Source organism: Bos grunniens, chromosome 10 (genome assembly GCF_055505025.1).
Source record: "Bos grunniens cultivar Pamir isolate PY7600 chromosome 10, Bosgru_T2T1.0, whole genome shotgun sequence".
NCBI classification, from domain to species: domain Eukaryota; kingdom Metazoa; phylum Chordata; class Mammalia; order Artiodactyla; family Bovidae; genus Bos; species Bos grunniens.
The window spans coordinates 7,151,964-7,172,055 of record NC_141174.1 but is presented as its reverse complement, the minus strand read 5'-3'; the positions used below and the strand labels follow the sequence as shown (position 1 = coordinate 7,172,055).

General features: G+C 37.8%; 1 long non-coding RNA gene across 5 annotated transcripts in view; it reads right to left on the bottom strand.

Moving 5' to 3' along the window:
- Window positions 1-1,089: 1,089 nt before the first annotated feature.
- The window catches only part of LOC147363893 (uncharacterized), a 207,239-nt gene continuing 188,236 nt past the window's right edge, over window positions 1,090-20,092 (bottom strand). For 4 of the 5 annotated variants that reach the window (XR_015133598.1, XR_015133599.1, XR_015133593.1 and 1 more), the window contains one exon: window positions 1,092-1,375. This is a non-coding gene — a long non-coding RNA (uncharacterized LOC147363893). Of the gene's footprint in view, window positions 1,376-20,092 lie in introns of all 5 variants that reach the window. The other variant, XR_015133594.1, reaches the window with a different exon arrangement.

The window sequence follows — 20,092 nt, the reverse complement described above, 5'->3', positions numbered from 1 at the left end:
CTTTCTTTTATACCCTGACATCTAATGCTACTGAGCATCACTATGCTCTTTCATTCTAATTAAAGAGAGTCCTCCCCTTAACGGTATGTCCCCATTCTTAATGTTTCTATAAGACAATGACATATTCTCTTTGGTTGTGTCTCAAGCCAGAAAGGAAGCCAGTGTTCCACAGTCTTGTTTCCACACATATTTTTCTTCATAGCTATTTATATCTTCATGCCAATCATCAGTTGCAATAGGTATTAAATTTCAAGATGTTTGTAACAACACCACACAAGATTTTATAGTTAATGAAAAAAGTATTTCAATAGCTTATTAAAATATAGTTTATGAGGTTTGTTTTAAAACATTTCCAAAATCACTTTGAAACTTTATTTTCACATATGCTAGGATACATATTTTTAAAGAATCTATGTGAAATGGTTTTTAGGTACGCTTGTAAGCATAGCCATACAAATGAGACAAGGAAAAGGAATCAAACTATTTTCCAACTCAATTGACCATCTGACCACTTACATTTCATGCCATTCATGTGTTGATTTACATATATATATATATATATATATATATATAGAAAGAGAGAGAGAGAGAGAGAGATGTATGTATATTCATCCATTTATGCTCATTTAAAGAATGGATCAATTACTCCTTTGTTTTATGTACTCTTTTGAGTCAAGTATTTATATATTCAAGATTATTTGGATTTGCTTTTCAAAATGCTTTGCTATTTTTAATATTCAATGTGTCCTGTTAAAGCAAAGTTTGTTTACAAGGTCATCTTATATCTGAAAAAAAAAAAAACTATAAATGAACTTATTTACAAATCAGAAACAGACTCACAGACTTAGAGAATGAGCTTTCGGTTCTGTAGGACGTGGTGCAGGGGAGCAATAGTTAGGGAGCGTGGGACTGACACGTACACGGTGCCATATTCAAAATGGATAACCAACACGGACCTACCGTATATCACAGGGAACTCTGCTCAGTGTTCTGTAACAGCCTAATTGGAAAAGAATACTGAAACGCTTTGTTGTACAGCTGAAACTGAGAAAACATTTTTAATCAACCACACTCCAAAACAAAATAAAAAATTAAATAAAACATTTTATTCTTAATTTTTTTTCAGGGACATTGAATGGCCTAGTGGAAAATCATCTTCTGAGTGTTCCAGGGGCTTTTTTAAAATAGAATTTACAAAGATGTTCAGACATCTGCACATTTCTTAGCCTTGGCCATCAGTCAAACATCCAATGACAAATTCCTCTCTGTCTTAAAACTTCTGGAGAATTTCTTTCCCATGTTGGATTTATTTGCTTTTTTTCTTTTTGCTTCTGTAATAGGTATTGCTCTGACTTGGGCTTCCCTTTAGCAGAACCTAGAAACAAAGTGAGGGAAAGCTGTTAAGAGGAAATCTGGATCTGGAATATCTGTGATGCTGAGAGGGGCACAGTGGGAGACAGGAAGCAGGAAAGGAGATGCTTATTAAGTAAGATATCCAAAATGCATTGGTGTTTTCAGAGTATTTCCCTGGTGGCTCAGATGGTAAAGAGTCTGTCTGCAATGCAGGAGACCAGGTTCTATCCCTGGGTCCGGAAGATCTCCTGGAGAAGGAAATGGTTACTCACTCCAGTATTCTTGTCTGGAGAATTCCATGGACAGAAGAACCTGGCATGCTAAAGTCCATGGGGTCTCAAAGAGTCAAACACGACTGAGTGACTAACATACTTCTAGCCCATTAAAAAAGAAAAAAGACACTATAACATCTAATTCATTGTCATCTTAAAAACTTTCACAGCATTCCATATATCAAAAACTGATGGTCTTTGGCTCTTTCAATATTAACTGCTATTTCAAATCTTAAAAGATGATGCTGTTAAAATATGCAATCAATACACCACCAAATTTGGAAAACTCAGCAGTGACCAAAGGCCTGGAAAAGGTCACTTTACATTCCAATCCAAAAGAATGGCAATGCCAAAGAATGTTCAAACTAATGCACAATTGCACTTATCTCACACACTAGCAAAGTAATGATAAAAATTCTCCAATCCAGGCTTCAACAGTAGATAATCCATGAACTTCCAGATGTTCAACCTGGATTTAGAAAAGGCAGAGGAACCAGAGATCAAATTGCCAACATGCACTGGATCATTGAACAAGCAACAGAGTTCCAGAAAATCATCTACTTCTTTTTCACTGCCTATGCAAAAGTGTTTGACTATGTGAATCACAACAAAATGTGCAAAATTCTTAGAGATGGGAATACAAGACCACCTTACCTGCCTCCTGAGAAATCTGTATGCAGGTCAAGAAGCAAGAGTTAGAACTGAACATGAAACAACAGACTGGTTCCAAATTGGGAACAGAGTACGTCAAGGCTGTATACTGTCACACTGCTTATTTAACTTTCATGCAGAGTACATCATGAGAAACGCTGGGCTGGAGGAAGCACAAGCTGGAATCAAGATTGCCAGGAGAAATATCAATAACCTCGGGTATGCAGATGACACCACCCTTATGGCAGAAAGTGAAGAGGAACTAAAAAGCCTCTTGATGAAAGTGAAAGAGGAGAGTGAAAAAGCTGGCTTAAAATTCAACACTCAGAAAACGAAGAGCATGGCATCTGGTCCCATCACTTCAAGGCAAATAGATGGGGAAACAATGGCAACAGTGACAGACTTCATTTTTTGTGGTTCCAATCACTGCAGATGGTGACTGCAGCCATGAAATTATAAGACACTTTCTCCTTGGAAGAAAAGCTATGACCAACCTAGACAGCACATTAAAAAACAGAGACATTACTTTGCCAATCAAGGTCTGTCTAGTCAAAGCTACGGTTTTTCCAGTAGTCATGTATGGATGTGAGAGTGGGACCATTAAGAAAGCTGAGCACTGAAAAATGAAGAATTAATGCTTTTGAACCGTGGTGTTGGAGAAGACTCTTAAGAGTCCCTTGGACTGCAAGGTGATCGAGCTATTCAATCCTAAAGAAATCAGTCCTGAATATTCATTGGAAGGGCTGATGCTGAAGCTGAAGCTCCAATTCTTTGGCCATCTGATGTGAAGAACTGACTCATGGGAAAGACACTGATGCTGGGAAAGATAGAAAGCAGGAAGAGAAGGGGATGACAGAGGATGAGATGGTTGGATGGCATCACTGACTCAATGGACATAAATCTGAGCAAGCTTCGGGAGTTGGTGATGCACAGGGAAGCCTGGTTGTGCTGCAGTCCATGGGGCTGCAAAGAGTTGGACATGACTGAGTGACTGAACTGAACTGATGCTATCATTAAATTTCCATGCTATCCACCATTATTGTAAAAAGAACTGGGGCCAAGTGAGCTGGCAATGAGACTTCAACATATTGATTTTTTATTTATCTTTATTGTTTATCCTTTAAAACCCCCTTATACAGATTCATTTGATTGTCAAGATTTATTCAAGAAGCTGGAAATACTGCACTAATTCCAAGAAGGTATAGATAAGAAAATGATATTGCACAGAATGGAAATATTAAGAAATGAAGGAAATAACAGAAAAATGATAGCTATTAATCAACAGTACTGAAAAATTGTTCTTTAAAACTATCAAAAAAGTTGATGAATCTTTAAATTAACTACAATGAAAAAAGAGAGATTTCATAAATTAATAAAATCAAGGATGAATGAGGATGCATTACTGCAGACTTTAGGGAAATATAGAACCTTTTAAGGAAATATTATGAACAAACATGTGCCAGAAAATTAGACTAGAGGAAACTTATTAATTCTTAGAAAGACACATAGAACCACAATTCATTCAAGAAAAAGTTTAAAAAAAGACATTAAAAAAACTAAAAAAATATAAATTACTATTCAATAAATTTTACTCAAAGAAAAGTTCAGGCTCACACAGGTCTTCTAAGACAAGTCACAACAACCCTGTAAGGAAAAACTAACATCAATTCTTTACAAGTCAGTTTAATCAGCAGCAGCAGAAGAAACTCTTCACAATGCATTCCATGGGGCCAATACTGTTTTGATATCAAATAAAAGGCAAGAAATGAATATATCTTATATAGACATAAATTCTTTGACAAAATACTAGCAAACTAAATACAGCAATATATAAAAAAGATCATACCAAGAACAATTGAGATTTATCCCAGGAATGCAGTTGGTTCAACATTCAAAAATCAATGTAAAACATATTAATATAATAAATTGCAAAGCCAGATGACAATCTCAATAGATGCATAAAATTCATCTTTCAAGCATTAATGACTTTTCTTGATAAAAAATAAATAAAAAATAGAAAGGAATATTCTCACTGATAAAGGCAATCTATGAAAAACTCACAGGTTTCATAATAATTGTAAAAGACCAACAGCTGTATTTTGATGCTCAGGAATAAGACAAAGATGTCCATTCTCAACACTTTGTAAAATCATAGTGGAAGATGTAGCCAGGAGAGTTGGGCTGAAAATATGAAAAAAAAAAAAAAAAAGACATCCATAATGAAAAGTAAACAACATATAAATCTGTTTCTCTTCACATATAACATAATATTGGATGTAGAAAATCTTAAGGAATTAGAAAAAAAAACTGTTTGTGTTATTAAACAGTTCAGCATGTTTGCACAATATAAGGCTAATACAAAAAATACATTTGATTTCTCTACAACAGCAAAGATAATGTAAAAATAAGTTTAAGAGAAAAATATATTTATAATAGTATTGAAAATAAATGTTTAGAAATAAACTTAACAAAAAAATGTATAAGACTCATACACAGAAAACTACAAAACATCATTGGGAGAAACTGAAGGTGACTTAGTTAAAAAAACAGGCATTCTGTGTTCAGGAATTAGAAAATCTAATATTGTTAAAATGGTGATACTTTAAAAAAAATAATCTAAAAATGCAACAGTAATCCCGCTCAACACCTATGCTGTCTTTTTTGAAGAAATTGATAAGTTGATTCTAAAAATGAGAAAAATCTGAAATAGTTGATGCAGTCTTGAAGAAGAAGAAAAAAAATAGTTGTAGGAGTCATACTTCACAATTTCAAAGCACAATATAAAACTATAATAGTCCAGACAATATGATACGGTCATAAAAACAGAGATATAGATCAATGGAACAGAACTGGAGTACAGAGATAAAGCTTTCATTTTTGGTCAACTGATTTCAGACAACAATGTCTAAAGTCTAGTTTTAGCAGCAAATAGTGCTGTGTAACTGACAATCCACAGGAAAAGAATACTGTTGGCCCCTTACCTCACAATGTTAACAAAGATTAAATCAAAATTGTTCAAAATCCTATATGCAAGAGTTGGGAGTATATAACTATTAAGTAAACATAAGAATAAATATTCAAGATCTTCCTTTAGGCAATGTTTTCTTTGATATGACCCAAATCAAATCAATAAAAGGAAAAAAAAAGGTGATTAAGCCTTCATCACAATTAAAAAATTTTGTCTTCCAAGGGACACTATTTGAAAAAGTCAAAAGAACTCTTAGGATGGGAGAAAATATTTGCAAATCACTTATCATCTGAGAAGGGGCTATTACCCAGAAAAATATTTAAAAAGAACCAACTCTTAGAACCTAACAATGAAAAGACATATCCAATTTCTAAAAAATAGAAAAAAGATTTGACTCCTCTTCTCTGAAGAGTATGTACAAATGTCAATGAGCAGATGAAGAGATGTTCGATACAGTTATTCATCAGGGAAATGCAAATCAAAACCACAGTAAGATACCACTTTACATCCACTTGGATGGTTATAATTAAAAAGCAGGACACTAATGAGTGCTTTGTGGACACGGAGCTCTCAGACTGTTGACAGAAATTCCACATGCTAGCAAGACTATGCTCAAAGTCCTTCAAGCTAGGCTTCAGCAGTAAGTGAATCGAGAACTTCTAGATGCACAAGCTAGATTTAGAAAAGGCAGAGGAACCAGACATCAAATTGCTAACATCTGTTGGATCATAGAAAAATAAAGGGAATTAAAAAAAAAAAAAAAGTCTGCTTCATTGACTATGCTAAAGTCTTTGCATGGATCACAACAAATTGTGGAATATTCTTAATGATATAGGAATAGCAGACCACATTACCTGCCTCCTGAAAAATCTGTATGCAGGTCAAGAGGCAACAGTTAGAACTAGACATGGAACAATGGCCTGGTTCCAAATTGGGAAAGGAGTATGTTAAGGCTGTATATTGTCACGCTGCTTATTTAACTTATATGCAGAGTACATCATGTGAAATGCTGGACTGATGAGGTACAAGCTGGAATCAAGATTACCAGGAGAAATATAAACAACCTCAGAAATTCAGATGATATCACCCTATTGGCAGAAAGCAAAGAGGAACTAAAGAGCCTCTTGATAAGATGAAAGAGGAGAGTGAAAAAGCTGATTTAAAATTCAACATTCAGAAAAGAAAATCTGGTCCTATCATTTCTTGGCAAATAGATGGGGAACATGTAGAAACAGTGTCAGATTTCATTTTCTTGGGCTCCAAAATCAATGCAGATGGTGACAGCAGCCACGAAATTAAAAGACACGTGCTCCTCAGAAAAATAGCTATGACAAACCTAGACAGTGTATTAAAAAGCAGACATATTCCTTTGCTGACAAAGGTCCGTATAGTCAAACCTATGTTTTTTGCAGTAGTCATATAGGGACGTGAGAGTTGGACCAGAAAGAAGGCTGAGTGCCAAAGAATTGATGCTTTCAAACTGTGGTCTGGTGAAGACTCTTGAAAGTCCATTGGATTGCAAGGAGATCAAACCAGTCAATCCTAAAGGAAGTCAACCCCAAATATTCATTGGAAGGGCTGGTGCTGAAACTGAAGCTCCAATATTTTGGCTACCTGATGCAAAGAGTTGACTCACTGGAAAAGACCTTGAGAATGAGAAAGACGGAGGGCAAGAGGAGAAGTGGGCAACAGAGGATGAGATAGTTGGTTGGCATCACTGACTCAATGGACATGAGTTTGAGTAAACACAGGGAGATAGTGAAGAACAGGGAAGCCTGGTGTGCTGCAGTCCATAGGGTGACAAATAGTCAGACATGACTGAGAGACTGAACAACTCGAACAGTGAGTGTTATGTGGATGTGGAGCTCTCAGAACTTTCATATTGCTGATGGAAATATAAAGCGATGCAATCTCTTTGGAGGAGTTTGATGGTTTCTCAAAATATGAAACATAGTGTTACCATATTACTCAGCAATTGTACTCATAAATAACTACTCAAGAGACATGAAAACACCTATGTATACAAAACTTTCATATGAATATTTTTGGTAGCATTACTCATAAAAGCCCAAGAGTGAAAGCAACCTAAAAGTCTATCAATTAGTGAATGGATAAGGAAATTGGAATATTACTCAGCAAAAGAAAGGAATGAAACACCAACAAAAGCTACAGCATGAATGAATCTTGAAAACATTACACTCAGAAAAAGCCAATAATAAAAGACCACATATTGTATGATTTCATGTATATAAAAAAATCTAAAAATGGTAAATGCACAGAAATGCTTTAGGGATGAATGGCTATTACTGCACAATTCTGCTATTACACTAAAAATACTGAAAAGCAACTTTAAAGGAGTGGTTTTTATGTAATTTTTTTTAATCTCAAGAAAATTTAATAAAACTTCCCAGATGGCTCAGTGGTAAAGAATTTGCCTGCCAATGCAGAAGCCGCAGGAGGCACAGGTTCCATCCTTGGGTTGGGAAGATCCCCTGGAGAAGGAAATGACAACCCAGTGTAGTATTTTTGCTGGATAATCAGAGAGTCAGACGCAACTGAGCACACATGCACCACACCCTCATCTCATTTTCTGAAAGATCTTTGCAGATGTGTTGACCTTTCCTAAGCTTCTTGGCTTCAAGGGTACTTATTAAGGGAAATGTCTTAAATTCATGCTTTATTCTAAAGCTGATACAAATAGATAAAAGAACTCCCCTGATTACCATATAATATTGGTTTTATGACAGCAAGATCTGATGTCAGATCTTTCATGTTAGGTGGCTAACCAGAAAAGTCAGAAAGTGAAAATGGTGATTTAAACAAAACCAATCCCAGATTTTGTCGTTCTGCAATTATCACTATAGCTTTTGGGAAAAACAATAGAGAAAGCAAGGTTTCAACACTGTATCATTCTAAAGCATTCTAGTCCACCAGGTCCAAAAGCCTTTAATGGGATTGAAGTTTCTACTGCCATTGAGTTTGGACTGATTTGAGATTAGGAAGCAAGTTCTCAAAAAGTATAGATGATCTTCAAATAACTGCTGTCTATGAAAGTATCAGCGGTAAAAAAAATAAATAAATAAAAGTTAATTGGTCTATTTATCACTGGTATTTTTACTTATTTATTTATTTTCTTTTTTCGGCTGTGCTGGGTCTTCACTGCTGCATTAGAACATTGTCTAGTTGTGGAGTGATTGGGATACTCTCCATTGCAGTGCACTGCTTCTCACTGTGGGGCCCTCTCTTGTTGCAGAGCACAGTCTCTAGGGCGTGAGCTCAGTGGTTGTGGAACACAGGCTTACTTGCCTCATGGCATGTGGACTCATCCTAGACCAGGGATCACACCCATGTCCCCTGCATTGGCAGGCAGATTCTTAAACACTGGACCACTGGGGAAGTCCTCATTGGTACTGTTACAATGGAGTGATATTTTTAAAATACGAACTTATTCTCCTAGTCCTAATTTCTATCTCATTCAAAAATTGTTTCTGTCAGTTTTATTAAGATTGGTTTGTTTTTGCATTACAGGACAATCAGTTCAGTTCAGTCACTCAGTCGTGTCCAACTCTTTGTGACCCCCATGGACTGCAGCACTCCAGGCCTCCCTGTCCATCACCAACTCCTGGAGTTTACTCAAACTCATGTCCAGAGGAGGAGCCAAGATGGCAGAGGAGTAGGATGGGGAGAACACTTTCTCCCCCACAAATTCATCAAAAGAACATTTAAACGCTGAGTAAATTCCACAAAATAACTTCTGAATACCGGCAGAGGACATCAGGCACCCAGAAAAGCAACCCAAGTCGTTGAAAGGAGGTAGGAAAAAATATAAAAGACAAAAAAAGAGACAAAAGAGGGAGGAACGGAGTTCTGTCCCGGGAAGAGAGTCTTAAAAAGAGAGAAGTTTCCAAACACCAGGAAACCTTCTCACTGCTGAATCTGTGCCGAGCCTTGGAAGCACAGAGGGCAACATAACAGGGAGGAAAAATAAATAAACAATTAAAACCAGCAGATTGTGAGCCCTATGGTAACTCCCCCAGCGGAGAAGCAGCGCAGACGCCTGCACAGGCCACTAGCAAGCGGGGGCTGGGCAAGGAGGTGCAGCACGGGCTGCATCGCTTAGAGTAAAGATCTGAACTGAATACCCTGAGCGCTATCTGAGAGAAATAATTTGGGCTAGCAAACCAGACTGTGGGATATCTACCACGTGAAAAGCCAGCCCTAACCTAAGACACCACTAGGTCCATGCACGGAACAAAGGACTGAACAGAGACAGCCGGCTGCAGACCTTCCCCCTCCGGTGACAGGCAGCCAGAGCTGGAAGGGGGCAATCGCAGCCCCAGAGAGACATTATCTATAAAACTGTAAGCAGGCTTCTTTGCTAACTAAAACTTCTTGGGGGTCTGGACGGTCAACATCTGCCTGAGAAGGTGCACCGGTTGTACACCTAGATAATGGAGCGGCGGGGAAGCGATAAGTCACAGCAATCGCGCTGGCCAAACACCTCATCACCTGAGCTGCTCGGACCTCAGAAGGGCACAAAACGCAGGCCCAATCAAGTCTGGGCCTCTGAGGACTACCCGAGTGCCTGAACCTGAGCAGCTTGGACCTGGGAGGTGCAGGCAGCCCAGGGCCAGCCACGGATGGTTCCCGGCGGAGCAACCTAGAGCCTGAGCAGTGTGGGCAGGGAGGCTACATGTGCCGTGAGCGGGGGCAGACCCAGTGTGGCTGAAGCACTGCGAGCACACGCCAGTGTTATTTGTTTGCAGCATCCCTCCCTACCTCCCCTCAGTGCGACTGAACAAGTGAGCCTAAAAAAAAAAAAAAAAAAAGTGTCCTCCACCGTCCCCTTTGTGTCAGGGCGGAAACCAGACACTGAAGAGACCAGCAAACAGAAGAAGCTATAACAGAGGGAACCGCTTTGGAAGCTACAGGCAATAGATTAAAACCCGGTGGTTAGTACCGACTTCATAGGAAGGGGCCTATAGATCTTGAGAAATATAAGTTGGACTAAGGAACTAGCCAAAAATGAACTGAACCCACAATACTCACAACAAAACCAGAGAAAGCCCTAGATATATTTTTACTATTTTTACGATCATTCTTTTTTTTTTTTTTAATTTTTAAAAAAATTTTAAGTCCTCTATTATTCCTTTAATTTTCACTTTTATAACCTATTACTTTGCAAAAAAAAAGACCTTTTTTTTAAAGTAAACTTCATATATATATATTTTATAATTTTTTTGACCTTGTTTTTGTTTTTTTGTTTTGTTTTGTTTTCTTTAACATTGTGTTTTTTAAATTCCAAACTCTACTCTAGATTTTTAATTTTAGCTTTTTCATATTTGTAATCAATTTTGTACCTATAGTTTTTTTTTTATAATTTCTGTGACTTTATTTTTTCTCTGTTTCTTTCTCTTCTTCTTTTATATAACATTGTATATCTGAAAGTCCAAACTCTACTCTAGATTTTTAATTTATGCTTTTTGGTATTTGTTATCAATTTTGTACCTGTATTTTCTTTATAATTTTTGCGACTTTGTTTTTTTTTTTTTTCTTTCTCTGTTTCTTTTTCTTCTTCTTCTTCTTTTTTAACATTGTATTTTTGAAATTCTAAACTCTACTCTAGATTTTTAACTTTTGCTTTTTGGAATTAGTTATTAATTTTGTACCTATATTCTCTTTATAATTTTTGCAACCTTGTTTGTTTTTGTTTGTTCATTTTTTCTCTCTTTCTTTCCCTTTTTCTTTTCTTTAACATCATATTTTTGAAATTCCAAACTCTACTCTAGATTTTTAATTTTTGCTTTTATGTATTTGTTACCAATTTTGTACCTTTAAGAACCCAATCTTCAGTACCCATTTTTCACTATGGAGCGAGATTACTGGCTTGACTGCTCTCTCTCCCTTTGAACTCTCCTTTTTCTCCACCAGGTCGCCTGTGTCTCCTCCCTAATCCCTCTCTACTCTACCCAACTCTGTGAATTTCTGTGTGTTCCAGACTGTGGAGAACACTTAGGGAACTGATTACTGGCTGGATCTGTCTCCCTCCTTTTCATTCCCCCCTTTTATCCTCCTGGCCACCTCTATCTCCTTCCTCCTTCTTCTCTTCTCTGTATAACTCCGTGAACATCCCTGAGCAGTCCAGTTGTGGAGTGCACATAAGGAAGTGATTACTGGCTAGCCCACTCTCTCCTCTATTGATTCCACCTCATCTCATTCGGGTCAGCTCTAACTCCCTCCTCCCTCTTCTCTTCTCCATGTAACGCTGTGAACCTCTCTGGGTGACCCTCACGGTAGAGAAACTTTTCATACAGGCTACCCAAAGTCACCCCAAAACCATAGACATCTCATAACTCATTACTGGACACTTCATTGCACTCCAGAGAAAAGAAATACAGCTCCACCCACCAGAACACCGACACATGCTTCCCTAACCAAGAAACCTTGACAAGCCACCTGTACAAACCCACACACAGCGAGGAAACGCCACAACAAACAGAACTCCACAAACTGCCAGAATACAGAGAGGACAACCCAAACTCAGCAATTTAAACAAGATGAAGAGACAGAGGAATACCCAGCAGATAAAGGAACAGGATAAATGCCTACCAAACCAAACAAAAGAGGAAGAGATAGGGAATCTACCTGATAAAGAATTCCAAATAATGATAGTGAAATTGATCCAAAATCTTGAAATCAAAATGTTATCACAGATAAATAGCCTGGAGACAAGGATTGAGGAGATGCAAGAAAGGTTTAACAAGGACCTAGAAGAAATACAAAAGAGTCAATATATAATGAATAATGCAATACATGAAATTAAAAACACTCTGGAGGCAACAAATAGTAGAATAACAGAGGCAGAAGATAGGATTAGTGAATTAGAAGATAGAATGGTAGAAATAAATGAATCAGAGAGGATAAAAGAAAAATGAATTAAAAGAAATGAGGACAATATAGAGACCTCCAGGACAATATTAAACACTACAACATTTGAATAATTGGGGTCCCAGAAGAAGAAGACAAAAAAGAAAGACCATGAGAAAATACTTGAGGAGATAATAGTTGAAAACTTCCCTAAAATGGGGAAGGAAATAATCACCCAAGTCCAAGAAACCCAGAGAGTCCCAAACAGGATAAACCCAAGGCGAAACACCCCAAGACACATATTAATCAAATTAACAAAGATCAAACACAAAGAACAAATATTAAAAGCAGCAAGGGAAAAACAACAAATAACACACAAGGGAATTCCCATAAGGATAACAGTTGATCTTTCAATAGAAACTCTTCAAGCCAGGAGGGAATGGCAAGACATACTTAAAGTGATGAAAGAAAATAACCTACAGCCCAGATTATTATACCCAGCAAGGACCTCATTCAAATATGAAGGAGAAATCAAAAGCTTTTCAGACAAGCAAAAGCTGAGAGAATTCTGCACCACCAAACCAGCTCTCCAACAAATACTAAAGGATATTCTCTAGACAGGAAACACAAAAACGGTGTATAAATTTGAACCCAAAACAATAAAGTAAATTGCAACAGGATCATACTTATCAGTAATTACCTTAAACGTAAATGGGTTAAATGGCCCAACCAAAAGACAAAGACTGGCTGAATGGATACAAAAACAAGACCCCTACATATGTTGTCTACAAGAGACCCACCTCAAAACAGGGGACACATACAGACTGAAAGTGAAGGGCTGGAAAAAGATTTTCCATGCAAATAGGGACCAAAAGAAAGCAGGGGTAGCAATACTCATATCAGATAAAATAGACTTTAAAACAAAGGCTGTGAAAAGAGACAACGATGGTCACTACATAATGATCAAAGGATCAATCCAAGAAGAAGATATAACAGTTATAAATATATATGCACCCAACACGGGAGCGCCGCAATATGTAAGACAAATGCTAACAAGTACGAAAGGAGAAATTAACAATAACACAATAATAGTGGGAGACTTTAATACCCCACTCACACCTATGGATAGATCAACTAAACAGAAAATTAACAAGGAAACACAAACTTTAAATGATACAATAGACCAGTTAGACCTAATTGATATCTATAGGACATTTCATCCCAAAACAATGAATTTCACCTTTTTCTCAAGTGCACATGGAACCTTCTCCAGGATAGATCACATCCTGGGCCATAAATCTAGCCTTGGTAAATTCAAAAAAATAGAAATCATTCCAAGCATCTTTTCTGACCACAATGCAGTAAGATTAGATCTCAATTACAGGAGAAAAACTATTAAAAATTCCAACATATGGAGGCTGAACAACACACTTCTGAATAACCAACAAATCACAGAAGAAATCAAAAAAGAAATCAAAATTTGCATAGAAATGAGTGAAAATGAAAACACAGCAACCCAAAACCTGTGGGACACTGTAGAAGCAGTCCTAAGGGGAAAGTTCATAGCAATACAGGCATACCTCAAGAAACAAGAAAAAAGTCAAATAAATAACCTAACTCTACACTTAAAGCAACTAGAAAAGGAAGAAATGAAGAACCCCAAGGTTAGTAGAAAGAAAGAAATCTTAAAAATTAGGGCAGAATAAATGCAAAAGAAACAAAAGAGACCATAGCAAAAATCAACAAAGCCAAAAGCTGGTTCTTTGAAAGGATAAATAAAATTGACAAACCATTAGCCAGACTCATTAAGAAACAAAGGGAGAAAAATCAAATCAATAAAATTAGAAATGAAAATGGAGAGATCACAACAGACAATACAGTAATACAAAGGATCATAAGAGACTACTATCAACAATTATATGCCAATAAAATGGACAACGTGGAAGAAATGGACAAATTCTTAGAAAAGTACAACTTTCCAAAACTGGACCAGGAAGAAATAGAAAATCTTAACAGACCCATCACAAGCACGGAAATTGAAACTGTAATCAGAAATTTCCAGCAAACAAAAGCCCAGGTCCAGATGGCTTCACAGCCGAATTCTACCAAAAATTTAGAGAAGAGCTAACACCTATCCTGCTCAAACTCTTCCAGAAAATTGCAGAGGGAGGTAAACTTCCAAACTCATTCTATGAGGCCACCATCACCCTAATACCAAAACCTGACAAAGATCCCACAAAAAAAGAAAACTACAGGCCAATATCACTGATGAACATAGATGCAAAAATCCTTAACAAAACTCTAGCAATCAGAATCCAACAACACATTAAAAAGATCATACACCATGACCAAGTGGGCTTTATCCCAGGGATGCAAGGATTCTTCAATATCTGCAAATCAATCAATGTAATACACCACATTAACAAATTGAAAAATAAAAACCATATGATTATCTCAATAGATGCAGAGAAAGCCTTTGACAAAATTCAACATCCATTTATGATAAAAACTCTCCAGAAAGAAGGAATAGAAGGAATGTACCATATATGACAAACCCACAGCAAACATTATCCTCAATGGTGAAAAATTGAAAGCATTTCCTCTAAAGTCAGGAACAAGACAAGGGTGCCCACTTTCACCATTACTATTCAACATAGTTTTGGAAGTTTTGGCCACAGCAATCAGATCAGAGAAAGAAATAAAAGGAATTCAAATTGGAAAATAAGAAGTAAAACTCTCACTGTTTGTAGATGACATGATCCTCTACATAGAAAACCCTGAAGGCTCCACCAGAAAATTACTAGAACTAATCAATGATTATAGTAAAGTTGCAGGATATAAAATCAACACACAGAAATCCCTTGCATTCCTATACACCAATAATGAGAAAACAGAAAGAGAAATTAAGGAAACAATTCCATTCACCATTGCAACGGAAAGAATAAAATACTTAGGAATATATCTACCTAAAGAAACTAAAGACCTATATATAGAAAACTATAAAACACTGGTGAAAGAAATCAAAGAGGACACTAATAGATGGAGAAATATACCATGTTCATGGATTTGGAAGAATCAATATAGTGAAAATGAGTATACTACCCAAAGCAATTTATAGATTCAATGCAATCCCTATCAAGCTACCAACGGTATTCTTCACAGAGCTAGAACAAATAATTTCACAATTTGTATGGAAATACAAAAAAACTCGAATAGCTAAAGCTATCTTGAGAAAGAAGAATGGAACTGGAGGAATCAACCTACCTGACTTCAGGCTCTACTACAAAGCCACAGTCATCAAGACAGTATGGTACTGGCACAAAGACAGAAATATAGATCAATGGAACAAAATAGAAAGCCCAGAGATAAATCCACTCACATATGGACACCTTATCTTTGACAATGGAGGCAAGAATATACAATGGATTAAAGACAATCTCTTTAACAAGTGGTGCTGGGAAAACTGGTCAACCACTCGTAAAAGAATGAAACTAGAACACGTTCTAACACCATACACAAAAATAAACTCAAAATGGATTAAAGATCTCAACGTAAGACCAGAAACTATAAAACTCCTAGAGGAGAATATAGGCAAAACACTCTCCGACATACATCACAGCAGGATCCTCTATGACCCACCTCCCAGAATATTGGAAATAAAAGCAAAAATAAACAAATGGGACCTAATTAAACTTAAAAGCTTCTGCACAACAAAGGAAACTATTAGCAAGGTGAAAAGGCAGCCTTCAGAATGGGAGAAAATAATAGCAAATGAAGCAACGGACAAACAACTAATCTCAAAAATATACAAGCAACTCCTACAGCTCAACTCCAGAAAAATAAATGACCCAATCAAAAAATTGGCCAAAGAACTAAATAGACATTTCTCCAAAGAAGACATACAGATGGCTAACAAACACATGAAAAGACGCTCAACATCACTCATTATCAGAGAAATGCAAATCAAAACCACTCTAAGGTACCATTTCACGCCAGTCAGAATGGCTGCAATCCATAAGTCTACAAGCAATAAATGCTGGAGAGGGTGTGGAGAAAAGGGAACTCTCTTACACTGTTGGTGGGAATGCAAACTAGTACAGCCACCATGGAGAACAGTGTGGAGATTCCTTAAAAAACTGGAAATAGAACTGCCTTATGATCCAGCAAACCCACTGCTGGGCGTACACACTGAGGAAACCAGAAGGGAAAGAGACACATGTACCCCAATGTTCATCGCAGCACTGTTTATAATAGCCAGGACATGGAAGCAACCTAGATGTCCATCAGCAGATGAATGGATAAGAAAGCTGTGGTACGTATACACAATGGAGTATTACTCAGCCATTAAAAAGAATACATTTGAATCAGTTCTAATGAGATGGATGAAACTGGAACCTATTATACAGAATGAAGTAAGCCAGAAAGAAAAACACCAATACAGTATACTAACGCATATATATGGAATTTAGAAAGATGGTAACAATAATCCTGTGTACGAGACAGCAAAAGAGACACCGATGTATAGATCAGTCTTATGGACTCTGTGGGAGAGGGAGAGGGTGGGGAGATATGGGAGAATAGCATTGAAACATGTATAATATCATGTATGAAATGAGTCGCCAGACCAGGTTCGATGCACGGTACTGGATGCTTGGGGGTGGTGCACTGGGACGACCCAGAGGGAGGGTATGGGGAGGGAGGAGGGAGGAGGGTTCAGGATGGGGAACACAGGTATACCTGTGGCGGATTCATTTCGATATTTGGCAAAACTAATACAATATTGTAAAGTTTAAAAAAAAAAAAAAGCTTCTGCACAACAAAGGAAACAATTAGCAAGGTGAAAAGGCAGCCTTCAGAATGGGAGAAATTAATAGCAAATGAAGCAACTGACAAACAAGTAATCTCAAAAATATACAAACAACTCATACAGCTCAACTCCAGAAAAATAAATGACCCAATCAAAAAATGGGCCAAAGAACTAAATAGACATTTCTCCAAAGAAGACATACAGATGGCTAACAACCACATGAAAAGATGCTCAACATCACTCATTATCAGAGAAATGCAAATCAAAACCACTATGAGGTACCATTTCACGCCAGTCAGAATGGCTACGATCCAGAAGTCTACGAGCAATAAATGCTGGAGAGGGTGTGGAGAAAAGGGAACCCTCTTACACTGTTGGTGGGAATGCAAACTAGTACAGCCACTATGGAGAACAGTGTGGAGATTCCTTAAAAAACTGGAAATAGAACTGCCTTATGATCCAGCAATCCCACTGCTGGGCATACACACTGAGGAAACCAGAAGGGAAAGAGACACATGTACCCCAATGTTCATCACAGCACTGTTTATAATAGCCAAGACATGGAAGCAACCTAGATGTCCATCAGCAGATGAATGGATAAGAAAGCAGTGGTACATATACACAATGGAGTATTACTCAGTGATTAAAAAGAATTCATTTGAATCAGTTCTAATGAGGTGGATGAAACTGGAGCCTATTATACAGAGTGAAGTAAGCCAGAAAGAAAAACACCAATACAGTATACTAACACATATATATGGAATTTAGAAAGATGGTAACAATAACCTTGTGTATGAGACAGCAAAAGAGACACTGACGTATGGAACAGTCTTATGGACTCTGTGGGAGACGGAGAGGGTGGGAAGATTTGGGAGAATAGCATTGAAACATGTATAATATCATGTATGAAACGAGTCGCCAGTCCAGGTTTGATGCACGATACTGGATGCTTGGGGCTGGTGCACTGGGATGACCCAGAGGGATGGTATGGGGAGGGAGGAGGGAGGAGGGTTCAGGATGGGGAACACATGCATACCTGTGGCGGATTCATTTCGATATTTGGCAAAACTAATACAATATTGTAAAGTTTAAAAATAAAATTAAAACTAAAAAAAAAAAAAAAGAATATGAATGAACATTAAAAAAAAAAAAAAAACCTCATGTCTATTGAGTCGATGATGCCATCCAGCCATCTCATCCTCTGTTGTCCCCTTCTCCTCCTGCCTTCAATCTTTCCCAGCATCAGGGTCGTTTCAATAGGATATTCCTAAGTTGTGAAAGGGCTTCCCTGGTGGCTTGGTCGTAAAAACTCTGCCTGCAATGTAGGAGCTGCAGGAGATGCAGGTTTGATCCCTGGGTTGGGAAGATCCCCTGGATGAGGGCATGGCATCCATCCCAGCGTTCTTGCCTAGAGAATCCCATGGACAAAGGAGCTTGGTAGGATCAGTCCATAGGGTCCCAAAGAGTCAGACATGACTGAAGCAACTTCGCATTCATGCATGCATGCAAACTGTGAAAACCTTGGCCCAAGAACCCCAATTTCAGCATGTCCCTGAAAAGACAAAAGGAAAAGTTCGCAAAGCCTTTACTTTCACCCTCTCAGGCATCACCTTCACAGTGCAGCTAATCTAAACCTCTCTGCTGTTTCTCACTCTCATGTGTATCTCTTGTCAGCAAGATCTGCAAATTACCCTCTAACCATTCAGTTCACATCTTGTAGTGTTTAATGTCTGTCTTTTTTGTCTTTTCTGTACATTAGTTCCTGCCAAATGCTTTCTTTGAAGGGAGAACAAAATAAATTCTGGCCACTAAGAAAGGCCAGACATAATTTCATCTTCAAAATGTTCGAGTGATGAAATAGTATTTTACTCCTTTTGGGTCATAGTTAGGGAAAGGAGTGGAAAGTTTCCTAGTTCGTATAAACAATCCCATTAACCGCACGAGGAAAGAAGCCTGAATAAACGCATTGCATCTGACGTTCTTAGGAGAGAGTTACACCTTCTAGCTGGGGGCAAACTAAGAACGTGTGTAGTGCAGGTTGTTTTGATTCCTGGCAACCCTTAAACTCCTAGTTTAAAAAAAAAATTAAAAACACCTTTGAAGTCTTCAATCCCCTATCACTTTGAGCAAATACTATTTTGATGAGCTCAGTGTCAATGAATCATAAACAGAGGGATTATATTTCTAATAAAATACTCATGAGTTTTACAACTTAGATAGCAGCCTCCTTCCTGCTAGTTTGAACCTTGAAGTTGAAAAAATAAGTGGTTGCAAGTTATGCGCTGATATTAAATTTCTGTTCTTTAGCTAACATTTCAAAAGAAGATAATAGCAGTCATTCTTCTGACTTTGGTTGGAGAAGTTTCACATGGTATTTTTGTTTTATTTATTCTTCCAAAAATGCTTCCAGCAGTCTCGATGAGTATGGCAGTCGTGTTGAATCTGGGACAGATGTTCAAAGTGAGCACCTCTAAAAAATACATGCTTAGTGATACCAACTACAGTTCCAGTCTCACCAATGAATTTTGTCTGGGGGCGTGGGGAGAAAATGGGAAATCCTATGATTAGAATACCATGATCATAACTCCATAGGTGCCTTGGTGCAAGTCTGCTATTAACTTGCTGGATTGACTGTTTAAACCCAAGAAACATCCTGGCATTCCCCTTTGCTTTTCTTTTTCTGTCACTCAAGCAGAACCTGTCTCAGGTGATGATAATGGAGTGCAAATGTTCTGCTTGCTCTATCCCTGAGTGAGAGAGAGGGAGAGAGAGAGAGGCCATAATGGGATCACAGGAATAAGGATGGATGACAAAACCAAAGCGGGGAGGAGGGGAAGGAGTGAGCACAAGTAATGAGAGTTACAAATTAGCCACTGGAGGAGGCGAAGCGAGCAAGGACAGCTGTGTAACACAGGAGTGCACAGGCACTGCTATCTCATTAGGGTTTATTAGCTGCAAGGAAATGGGGCGTGAGAGAAAGCCACGGCTCTGTGGAAGAAAGGAAGTCCTTCATTTACTATTTGGAGGGGTCGAGTTTCAGCGTTCTCTCAACCTTCCCTTCCTTTCTCCTCTCCTCCTCCCATCCAAGCAACGTTACCGATGCCTGACTTGCAATACTACTCAAGATTCATCGAGCATTTTCATTTTCGTTCTGGAGAAAGCCAACAATGCCTT